This window comes from Papilio machaon, chromosome 12 (assembly GCF_912999745.1).
Source record: "Papilio machaon chromosome 12, ilPapMach1.1, whole genome shotgun sequence".
NCBI lineage: Eukaryota > Metazoa > Arthropoda > Insecta > Lepidoptera > Papilionidae > Papilio > Papilio machaon.
Genome location: NC_059997.1, coordinates 1,298,042 through 1,311,203, shown reverse-complemented (window position 1 = coordinate 1,311,203; position 13,162 = coordinate 1,298,042). Strand labels below are relative to the sequence as shown.

Sequence of the window (13,162 nt, the reverse complement as noted above, 5' to 3'; positions counted from 1 at the left end):
AAATACGGAATATATTCCTTTGTTGTAAAGTTTATCGATTACATTAAAATCGTCGACAGAGGTCGCGACGTCCTGATGACATTGTATTAATTGAAAAATGAGTGTCCGACCTCCGGGCAACGTCTGACACACCAAATGTGGGAACCAATCCTCAGGACATGGGATCAAAAATTAAAGACATCTTACAATTTAAATAATTTTTATTGACATATTAAATTTCATAGAATTTATAGAAAATTTTCCATTTGGTATATTCAAATTATTAGATTGCATAATCAAAATTTTTCACAATAAAAAAAACTAGAATGCAATCCCCGGGGATAATTGCCATGCAAAAACTAAAACTCGAATTTAAGTAACGTAATAATTAAACCTAAAATCAAGTTTTATACAGCAGGCGTACGACGACTGATCACTCAAGTTATTAAACACCATTAAAATTCATAAATATCGATTGTAAAATTGTTGAAGTAAACATAATACATAATCATAAATACTAGATTCAATCAAATATAAAATTAAAACAAGTCAATGAGGCTAATGTCTAGACATTTAAACAAGATTTAAATGATAAAAACATAAACTGATTAAAAATTAACTGTTGTGATATGTCATGCTAAAGTACACACGCTCCAGTTGTAATTTTAAAATAAAAAGGTCATGCGTTAGAATGTTTAGTACATGTTAGTCAATAATATTCAAAACACGTTTCAATACAAAAAATAAAAAAAAACTACACTAAACAACAAAAAAAAAACAATTTTTTAACGCGAAACAGTGAAACGGTCAGGATTCCAGATGAAATTTAAAAAAACGCGGCAACGTGTCTATTTTAATACTAGATTTTTAATAATAAATAATATATCGTTTTGATAATTTCCTCTGGAATCTTAAAACTACACATGAAATAAGGTGGACGTAACAAATTATAATTAAAGCGTCTCGTGTCACAAATTAAAGATCCTAAGAACTGCAAGAAATGCAGTAAAAAAGATCACAAGTCCTCAAAGATGACAGGATTTATAGATATATTTCACCCATGATCAATTTTGACTGCACCCTCTTTGCTGTTCCAGAAATTTCTAGGACTTCTGTATGATAAATACACTTTAAAAAGTAACACGGATAAAGCGGCGGACTGGGACGATGATTCTTCAATTGCTGCATTGTGCATTTTATCTGAAACAAAATAATTAAAAAAAATTAATCGTCAAAGCTAAAAAAAAAACATAGCGAAGAAAATAAAAACAGGCTGAAATTATATTTGATAATAAAGAAGTAATTAAAGCAACATAATAGTGAGACAAATTTATATGACCCGGTGTCATAAATCCACATTTTCAAACATAAATAATCGCGATACTATCGCCACAAGAGCCATATAAATTGGTCGCACTATATAACATCAATCATAAAAGTCTTCCAAAATCATAAACATAGGAAATGTCAATAAAAACGGAATCACAAAAGAGTATACCAAAGTCACGGTATGAAGTGGCTAGTGACGTGACGGTGCAATGTCTACGTGGTGTTAACACTTCGTAGTCCATTGTTGGTATTGACAAAAAGTCGTTTGAAGTGTACCCCGAGTGCTGCACAACACTTTCAATTTGATGTCATCAAACTGTGACGAATACGACTATAGGCCCCGAGGAGAGACTGACAGAGGAGGGGATAGGGGAGTAAAGATTAATTAATATAATATGACTGTGCTGTTTCATTTTTGCGGATCATAGACTGAGTGAAATATCTCATTCTTAGTTATTCATGTTTCTTGAAATTTGCGAATGGGCTCGTCTATTGTTATATTTGTGAAGTTGTGTTATCGTTTGTCATTGTGATGTTATGCGAAATTATAAGTGTTATTTTATTCACAATCTACAATATAAAAATTGTTATTCTTGAATGGTTAATGGATTTTGTAGGTTGAAGTGGGAATTTTGAAGATCGTATATTAAAGTAGTCTTCAATACCCAATACTAGTGTATATGAATTTTTAATATTATTAATACCATGGTACAGGGTGTTTAAATATCGTTAACTAATTTATGAATTCATATAAATTACTAAATGCAGACCCATATATTTGTAAATAAAAAAAAAAAAAACATTTTATACAGTTCATTCAAAATTCCTTTCATTGTAAAAACCGTAACAAAAGTTTATATAATACCGCGCGAGTTTCTCGACCCAGCTTGCCGCATAGCAACAGCGATACACTATCAACATATAGCGAACGTTATCAATCAGTTTCGTCATGGCCTCGATAGAGCCCATTCCGCGCCGTATCACAGAGCTTTACCCCATTTCTTAATCCCGCAGTTGACCACCATTGTCTGACCCGTCAATATCATACATTACCTACATATAGAAAACTATGAGATACATCGACAAGTATGACTAGAAACTCGCATTGTATAACCGTATAATACTATCAGGAGATCTTGTTAATCTGGTTGATAGCTTTGCCAAGAAATCCCTTTCTTCGATTGCGGTTCGTGTTGAATACGAATTATAATTTGCTATCGACTTCGTTGGTTATTAGAGTTAGAGTTAAAATTCCGCAGCTCCATTGTCTGTGGCAAATTGTCCGTATTTTATTGCTTATACTTTCATCGTAGTGATTTCATTTTATGCCTTGTAAAAATACATAGACTAAAAGAATGTTGCAGATATCGGGCACGTTACGTTAATATTTAAGATGTTTAATGAAAGGTCTTCTAAAGATTCAATGGCGTAAAATATTTTATTTCCGACAAGATTACTAGTGCAGCGGGTACGGCGGGTGCAGCGGTCGCAAGCGCACGTATCGAATCTCCTAAAGCGTGAAAGACATGACGTTCGGTCCAGTTATGCCACATCAGGTTGAAAAACTGATTTAAATTAAATATGGACTTTAACATATAAAAACGTTATTATTATTAACTCCAAAGAATAAGAAGTGTGACTTGACCCTTCATGCTGTTTAATTTTACACAAAATTAATAATACAATTTGACGGATAATCTGACATTCAGAACATATCAGATGATTAACTTTTATGTCAAATCAGACATTTAAAAAATTTCGTCAAAATCATTTTTTATTTCGAAATTCATTCCTGTATATGCTGAGAGATATTTCTTTCATTGTCAAGGCACGTTTCGTTAGCATTGCGTAATAATAATAATTGACAAAGCACCAGTGAGACGATAACACGGTTACCCGGTGCCTTCATTGTTACAGTTACCAGCTGAGCAAAGAACGCGCTTTTGGGTTCGTGACTACCAATCTTGTGACGTAGAAACTAAAGAATGATATGAAAATCGTGAAGTTTTGTTTATGCATTTAACTATGTCTTCTTATGTATAAATCTTGAATTAAGAACGGCACATGTGGCATCAATAATTGAGAATCCCAATTTGAGATGAGGATGAAGTTGCATTGCAAGCATACGTTTACTGTAGTAGAGGTCATTTAACTTAAAGAAAAATTACCCAATCCTTTTGCACATTACTTTCTTACAAATACATGTATAATACATGTATACTCCAAATTACTTATCAATTTAATTCAAAATGGCGTCTGAAGATATTTTTATAACACTAACTGTAAGACTTTATCTGCTTTAAATTCTTTCCTAACATTTTGCTAAATCATTATGACGTGTATTTCTAATTTAGTCACCTAATAATAAAAGGTACTACATCGGAAAAAAAAGTCAATATTGTATACTAACAATGGTAAAGAATATATATTTAAATACATACACTATATTGTCACCATTACTTAGCGTATTATTTGTGCAAAAACTGATTTATGTTAGTTGTCAGAACGTAGTACTTTATGTCGTAACTCTAGCTTCGAGAACTACAGATGTTATGTTATTAAATCAGTCTGTTTTGGATAACAGTATAATACACAAGATTCTCTAATTATGAAAAGATTAAAAAAGTAGAATTTAATAGACACCGCTCAAATAATAGTAACAAAATGATAACAAGCAATATTAATACATTTTCTTTAAAATGTAAAGTGGAGCGGCAATATTAGCAAAATATATGAATTAATAAGTTATATTAAATTATACCTTTTTTGTTTATAATCAGTCAAAAAATATCAACGGAATCTCTATATTTTAGTGGCATTGACTTCTTATCACGTTACTAAATAACTACCAAAAACTAGCTCAACGAACTATCGACTTTGCAACGATAACTTAAGGGTTAATTTTGTATGTGCTCATATACCAGGCCTAGTTCTAGTAGCAGTTACTATCACAGATATAAAAGACATCAGGGATATCTGAAGGCGAGTTAAACCGCTACCGTGCGGCCTCCCTTATCGTCCGTAACTAATCTCATGATAAATCCATTATCGATGCAATGGATACATCGGAACCCATACGTATCCATTACCCTAAGTTATCACTTAAAGTGAACTAGTATTCTGTGATGTATTTGAAAAACGAATATAAATTATTTAAAACATAATTTTTACTATGATTTTACGTTGGCAAAACTCTTGTACAAAAACGTTTTCCCTCACAATCTCTGAAAATACAAAGGTGCATGTTTTCGTATATGTTTCGTTAGTGAAAACTAACGATAAAACAGTTGTATATATAACTTACCGATGCTGTAAATTACAATGGCGGCGACGGCGAAGGCAGCGGTTGACCTGAAACAATACAAGATACCTAATTAAAAATATATTTCAATACCACATTGGCTATAGACTTAAGATTGAATTTACTTTAGGAATGGGATGAATGTTTGGTTTCTTAATCGAAGTATTAATAGTACGGGAGCTAGCAACGTTTTAAAAGTAAGAATTTTAGGTCAGCTGATTTTGTGATATGTCGTCCTTCTTGCACTTTCGGTTAGAGTCTGGGCTATCTGGCTGGCGGTAGCGGTTGCGTTCATGACTGCGCATCCTACCTGTCCAGATAATAATCCTGGATTTTAAAAACATTTTAGAAGGCGTAATTTTTAATTTTTTGTTTTTAAATAAGTCTACCTGACATACTTTTTTTATTGCCAGACATTTTTGACAATGCTAACGATGTGCCATACGCGATTTTATTTTTATTTTTTATAAAAATTTCAAAGTATTTTATAATGTCTGTAATTTTAATATTATGTTATTTAATGATAAGAAAAACTTAAAATAAATTTGCCAGACATTAATTCGATTGTCAAGTCTTGAATTAAAATGAAAAAGTCATGAAAAGTATTGCAGTATAATGCTAGTAGTCCGAGAGAGACAGCTGAAGGTGCGAGAGAGATAGACAACGACAGTGGCGCGACAGGCAAGTTTTCAAGATGGCGTCAGTCTAATGTCACATGTTTGTTTTTGTTTTGATTTTAATGTTTATTTTTTAATTTGGTTACAATGGCCAGTGATAAAATAAAATGTGTTTTTTGTTAAGGACATAACGATAAAATAATACTTTTCTTTATAATTTTTTATTTTATAGTGATCAATTAATTTTTAAGTTCGAGCAATTAGTTCAATACAATAATAATAAACCTAGTTTCTACATGACAAATAAAAGATTCCTACCAAATTTCAAATCTGTATTAGAAGTTACAGCGTGGAAATGGAAATTTAACGTTTTAACACCCGCCCCCGCAATCCTTATTGGGGGTGGGTTTTTGTAAAATCCACTCTTATATCATTTCCGCATCACATATAGAAGACTCCACCTAAATTTACCGTCTGTAGGATCTACAATTTGAAAGTTAAAAATTTTCATTGTTAATATCCACCCCCGCAATCCCCTGTAGAGCGAGCTATGATAAAATTCGTTTATAGATTATTTCTATATCACTTACAAAAGATTCCTACCAAATTTGAAAGCTATTGGAGCTATAGTTTACAAACGGGAATTATTCATTGTTAACGCCCCCGCAATCCCCTTTGGGGGAGGATTTTTGAAAATTTTCTTACATACAAACCTTCTTCTAAAAATTCTGAAGACAACAAAAAAAAATTTAGCTCAATCGGTCCAGCCGTTCTCAAGTGATGCGCGGACATACATATGGCATTTAATTTTTATTAATATAGATTATTATTATTATTATTATTATTTATATAGACAGTGACAAGTAATCTACTTTTGTAATGGTTCTCTGTATCATTCTCGACTCATTTTGCTACTGTCTCTCTCGGACTACTAGCATTATACTGCAATACTTTTCATGACTTTTTCATTTTAATTCAAGACTTGACAATCGAATTAATGTCTGGCAAATTTATTTTAAGTTTTTCTTATCATTAAATAACATAATATTAAAATTACAGACATTATAAAATACTTTGAAATTTTTATAAAAAATAAAAATAAAATCGCGTATGGCACATCGTTAGCATTGTCAAAAATGTCTGGCAATAAAAAAGTATGTCAGGTAGACTTATTTAAAAACAAAAAATTAAAAATTACGCCTTCTAAAATGTTTTTAAAATCCAGGATTATTATCTGGACAGGTAGGATGCGCAGTCATGAACGCAACCGCTACCGCCAGCCAGATAGCCCAGACTTTAACCGAAAGTGCACGAAGGACAACATGTCACAAAATCAGCTGACCTAAAATTCTTTCTCGAAAACGTTACTAGCTCCTATACTATAACGTGAATTGAACTTAACGATACGATGCGATGCGATACGATAGGATGTATGTGTAACATGTCGCCGTACGATAGAAAACTTTGACAAAATATAAATATAAACATATATGATACTCATTCTGAACATTACACAGATCCTAAATTAAATGTCAGTTAAATTATTTCGCACTTGAGGCAAGAGGAGTGTGTTGGGTGTTTTATAGCGTACCTAACCCCAGCATTCATTTGGTGTTGTTTACACAACTGTCCACGCTAAATCTTACGATTCACACACAGAGATGGCTGAATAGATTCTCAGAATCATTCGCGAATATCGATGAGTACATCAAACTATAACGGGCACCCACAAGACACTCCGAGCATCGGTCAAAGCCAAGGTTGCTTAATTTTTATACTCTACTAAACAATTGGCATTCTTATTATTTTAAATATATGCGTCATGATTCAAAGTTAAGTGTTAGTAGATAATACAATTAGCATTTTATTTTAAAAAAAAACATTAACTAAAATTGCAAATCTACCAGAGGATAACGTTCTATCTTGAGTTTGTGGTTTCTTCGTTTATAAGAGAGATGTGTCTGAACGAGATGCAGCGACACAATTTCAAATGAATCGCTGTGCAACCTGCTTTAAAATAGTACGCGCCGGTTTACGCTGCATTGCAAATTATGCAAAGTCTGTCGCGAAATCAATAAAAGCCGATCCAGAGTCGACTCGGGCGCGGGGCGCGTAGCCATTCATTAAACATAACGACGGCGCGCGCACCCGCCGCACCCGCCTCGCCCCCCGGCCCGACGCACACTGCGCCCACTTCCATCACAGCCTCATTCACACATCGACAGTACTACGATAGTACGCCCGAGTACTATAAATGGCGCTACATTTTGCGACCTATATCAGAACCTAACCCTCCGCAATCCATTTCAAACTTTATTATCACGTCGTAAAATTCAAAATCCCTTCACAGCATAGTGTACAACATTTATCAAGTAAAATGCAGTTTTATAATCTAGATAGGAGAGTCGATTATAGGGTGTTGATATGTTTATATAAGGCTCTACGATAATGCAGTCGTGTCGAGACGTCTGCAGTGTCAGACGCTCCTATATTTAGAGATAAAAAGGTTCGGTGACTGCGCGCTGCACTTCATGCAACTGTGTGAAACTATCTTTAGTGTTTTCTTTTTTTTTTATTTATATGGCGGCTTGCATACTGCACTGCAGTCTCGTCGCGTAGCAGATCATTATAAATGTAATTGTATCTAGGCGCGTCGTGGAAGTCGACGATTTCATCTTTTCCAATGCATTGTTTTCGTGATGAACTTGCATACTTAGTTTAAATAATATTTATCTAAACATATGGTGGATATTTTATGGATACGCTAGAAGAGCAAGATCTTCTGACAACCAATAATATAGAACTTATGATTTAATCCTATGACAACTGATCTTCTTCACAGCCATCTTTTGTATAAAGCATCCTATAATTGTTTTTATAAGAAAGTTAAAGACAACAGAAAGGAATGGATGATTCCTTGAACGTGATGATAACGACCTATATTCGTATTGTTGCGCAACACCGAGGCGCCGCCACTGATAACGATATCATTAGATTGGTGACGGCTTAATTTGATATGCATATAGCAACTGAAAGTCATTACATACATGCTAATAAAACATATTCCGCAAACTCACGGTAACATTACATAAAAAAGTATAAATAAAATTATTAAAGTATGCCGATGACAATTTCTGTTGTAACTTTTTTTACACTAAAAGAATACATCTTTTTAATTTGATGTCTTTGTCATTCAAAATGTTTCATTCTTAATGTTCAAAACAAATAGAGTATTCCACTCACTAATCCAACTTTGGAATTTTTTCCGAATGGCGCGTAAAAAATATTTAACACGCGTATAGCAAGTACAATGAACTACTACATCTTAACAACTAGTGTAATGCTAACATGCTTATCGTCAGTTTGATCACATGTTTCTTCCTTTCATAGACTAATTAGACATTATTTATAAATAACCACTAATTAAATTAATTAAAAAGCAAAACTATAACAGTGGTAGAACCCGCAACAACAATATGACACACACAGAAGACAAGCGTAAAATGGATAGTCCTCGTTCCCTTCCCTTTTCCTAAGTGGATTTGATGGAGGAGGGGACGCAAAGCAAGAGGATATGTTCCCTTTCTGTGCGTCTCTTCCTCCGTCGATTAAAGGTAGCCTGCAATTGCGGAAGTCTATGAGGAGTGATCGCTTCGATTTTAGGCGTATTCAGGTGGCCGTTTGTTATTCTGCCGCGTAATTGTATAGAAAAAAATAACTTCTCAAAGCACTCTGTTGAATAATACTTCACAAATTCAAATAAATCAAGTCGATTAGGCTAAAAGCTGTCACTATGGAATTGACATAATACAAACATTACATCTTAGTCGGGAATTATAAATACCTATAGGTGGGCTATTATTAAATATATATTTTATATATATTTTATTAGGTCACCTTTGACACTTCTTCAAAATCCAGCAACGAAACCTTGTAACGGCGGGCATAATCAAACTTACTATCTTACTAATATTATAAATGCGAATGTTTAGATGGATGGATGTTTGTTTGAAGATATCTCTGGAACGGCCCATCGGATCTTGATGAATTTTAGCACAGATGTAGAACATAGTCTGGAAGAAGACATAGGATACTTATTAAGTTATCTTTAATTTCGCGCGGACGGAGTCTCGGGCCACAGCTAGTATATGTATAAACAAAACCAAAGTTATCTTGATCTATTCAATTTAATCACTTTAATGGCATATAATAATTTTTTTGCGTGCGTTTTGTTACAAGAAGTGTTGAAGTGACAATCAGAGTTTATTAACCTCATTACGAAACAAGATATATTAGAACACATAATTATACCGCACGTATTTAACGCCTAGTCACTCACTAACGAGAAACGAATTCCGCCTTTAGCACAATGTCGCGAAAGCGAATCGAAACCGAGGCGAAAAAGAAGGGAACCAAGCTAGAGTGGAACGCAAAGTTTGATCAACGTCATATTTGGTTTAGTGATGTACGCCTACTAGCTTCTAAATGGTTCGCTGGAACAAATGAAAAGCGTCGGAACAAAAACCGATAAATCACGTTTTGACATTTTTTGGAAAAGTGTAAATATATGGCCAAGTTGCTGGTTCCCAACCAATTGCCATCATAATAAAAAAGTGTCAAAACGTGATTTATCGGTTTTTGTTCCGACGCTCCTCAAAACCGAAACATGTTCATCATATCAAGATTGGGTAAGCTCTGGTCCTGTTTCGCGGCAATGCGCTAAAGGTTTAATAATGTCATGAGTATAGAAATAATTTGCTACATAAAAATAAATAAAGTTAATTCTTTCATTTACGCTACCGTAAGCACGCTAAGCGAATATAAAAACCGTACATAAACATAACACAAGCCGCTTTTATTCATATAACTATAGTTTATATGCAGTATGATTCAATGATAGTATCCGAGATAATGACGCGCAAAGAGGGCACCCAGAGAGCTCGATAGTTAATAATGCAGATCAAAACAGCCGACGGGAGCATGTGACAATTACTACTAGAACTCTGAGTGCAATTACCGAGAGCAAAAGTGCGTTTTGCTCCGATTTTGCACTGCAAAGCCAATTTGCAACCGCAACCTGACATTATCCGTTTAGACGACGCGTCACGGTGTTATGAAGCCGTTAATGCGCGCAAGAAACAATGTTTACAAGATAAGCAAATTATTGTATTAAATAAGGGTAAGTGCGGACTGACCCTTATATTATAAATTTAACAAATATTAAGACAATCTGGTTAATGATACGATATTACTCAGTAAGGGTGCTGTTTAAATACAATGTTGGAGATATAATTATCCAACTTAATGCTTCTAATATTTAATTATATAATTTGATTTAACAATAAAAAGCTATTCGTTAACAAGGTGCTTTCTCGTTCTGCTCCCAGACGCAGACAGTCAATTCCGTGTTGCCTACATCAGATATGAGACCAGCACATCTGAAGCGTCACGTGAAAACGTATAGTAGACGGTATATTGTACAGTTTGTACCGACGCCAGCAGCGGCAGCGGGCCGTGTCCGGTGCATTAATGTGGCATGCACAATGCATTTGTTTGCGGCTATCGACGCCTGCCTAATGGAGCGTACGACGACCAAAGGCCTATCATTTTTACCATACATTGTACGCGGTACTTGTACAGTGACGCACGCTGGCGTTATTCCACTTATGGAAAAATTGTACTGTTCTTAGCGTTAATACTCTTATACTATAACCTTTCGTTTTTCGTAACAAACAAAAAAAATTAAACTGGCTTCATATTGATTACTGTTTCAAGACCAACTAATTGGTATGGTTTTTAAAGCGGAACACCGTCAACGGACCCGACTGTACACGGACAGTTACTAATGTGGCAGATACGATGAACATATCAAGAAGCAGGTGGTATGGTGTGCAACGCTCCGACCTGAAAGAACTACAATATAGTAAGTGATATCATACTTCCTGTATAGTACTTATTTTAGGGATATAAAGAGCTCTACAAGAGTTATCTTAAGAATATTGACATTCTGTTTTTGAACGTAGCAAAGGAGGAGAATCTATACTAATAAGGGAAAATTTGATTTTCTGTTTGCTTGTATTGCAACCGATTTGAAAAATTCTTTCACTGTCCACGAGAAGCTACACTATCCCCGGGTGATATAGGCTATATTTATTACTAGTCTCTAATACGAAGTCGCGGGAAACTACTAGTATTATTTTATAACAAATAAACTTGACCGATTTCGTAAATTATTTTGCTGTAACAAAGCTAAATTATCATAAACTTAGAGTAGTTATTTTTTAATTTAACTCGGTAGCACAGCGCGTCACATCTGTCAGCCAGAGAGATCGGATTCGAAGCCCATCGTAACAGTTACACCTCGATGTAAAAACGCGTAAAAAACTCGATTGGGTAAATACTCAAAGAATCGAGCGGTACCTTTAAAACTTTATTGAAACGAAAGTCGTTTTATATCCGAACGATCCGCATACTTAACCGATTTGGGACCGAGGTATTTGCAAGGTTTTGTCCTTTTAAAACTTTTATACGAATCTTTGACGTTGAATCGTTAAAAGTTTTTAATAAAATGGATGCGCTATGACGATTTCTTCGAATTCTTTTAATATTCAAAATTTATAATTACAACATATCTACACTACAGGTACACTTCATTATTACACTCAATATTGTCAAAATTCTAAGTAAACATTTTTCAATTGATGTCAAAGGTTCCTAAATAAATAACTCCATTTATAAAGTCTTCTATGTATAAATTAATTAAGTACGGCTTAACTCACGTATGACATATCCGGTGACTTTGCGGACCCCAAAAGTCCTCAAAATAAATACTTGCTCAGAAGATGGACCCCCGACGGGTCCGAAACGGTGCCGTCACCGGACAATCATACGTGAGTTAAGCCGTTCTTAATTAATTTATTATTATGTCTTACGAAAGTTTAAAACTCTTCTATGCATATTTAAATCTATGACTGATTGTCTGAATACAGATGAAACGTTCACATTTTACCTGTGTTCACTATATAATCTTTCATTAGCTTGTTGGAAATGGCGTTCAAGAGTTTATTTTTCCAAGAAGCAATATTATAGAAAATACATAACTTATACTAACCTCATTTTATGGTATTGTATCTACTAAGTGAAAATGTATAGATAGAAAGCAACGACTAGACAGACAAAAAAAAACACTACGCTCGATTGATTCATAAAGGTGCGAACACACTGGAAGCAGTTGGATATGAACAGTGTACACGCGTCTTATTAACCAATGGACTTTTTATGTTCAATCAACATTACATAATTTGTAAGGATAATAACTAAACAAATCATTCACAAACGTACAACGGCGGCGGCGGCTCTCAAGCTTCGAGCATCGCACTGTCATCCGAGGCGGTGGTCACACAAAAAATGCATTAAATCTTTCATCTCCCAAACGTATAAAAAACTCACTTAGCACGTTAAACATATTTATAAATATACATATACAGACCCCTCGTACACACCATTGATTACGTTTTTTATTCGTAATCGTTAACGATTGCTGTTATTGTATGTGCTAATGAATCTAACGTAGCTACTAAGACAGCAATGTATATTAAACAGTTCATAGTTAACGTAACATCGTAGGATAGAGTATTAATTGCGGGTCACTAACGGATCTGTTGAAAAAAACGCATCTCACGACTCCCGAGTGTTGTGGCGAGAAAAAATTTTGTGAAGCTTGAGACTTCGGATTTTAAATAATTAATTCTGTATCGAAATTAAACGTCTTAAAATTTTAATTACAGCATATAAAATACAGTTTCCATTTTTATTGAAATCTTTGACAAACTTTTTTCATCAGTGCAATAAGTATGAACAGAAAAGAATAGAGATTTTAATATTGGAACCCACGGATTACGGGCACGTCTTGCGGAACCCCAAATCTGTCTAAGTC

The 13,162-nt window shown here is 34.3% G+C and overlaps 1 long non-coding RNA gene across 3 annotated transcripts in view; it reads right to left on the bottom strand.

The window, feature by feature from the left end:
• Positions 1-836: 836 nt before the first annotated feature.
• The window catches only part of LOC106718932, a 106,624-nt gene continuing 94,298 nt past the window's right edge, over positions 837-13,162 (bottom strand). The window contains exons 1-3 of one of the 3 annotated variants that reach the window (XR_006756248.1): positions 7,131-7,374; positions 4,613-4,659; positions 837-1,179 (exon numbers count right to left, since the gene is read on the bottom strand). This is a non-coding gene — a long non-coding RNA (uncharacterized LOC106718932). Of the gene's footprint in view, positions 1,180-4,612; positions 4,660-6,817; positions 7,005-7,130; positions 7,375-13,162 lie in introns of those variants that run through there. The other 2 variants (XR_006756249.1, XR_001357396.2) reach the window with 2 other exon arrangements.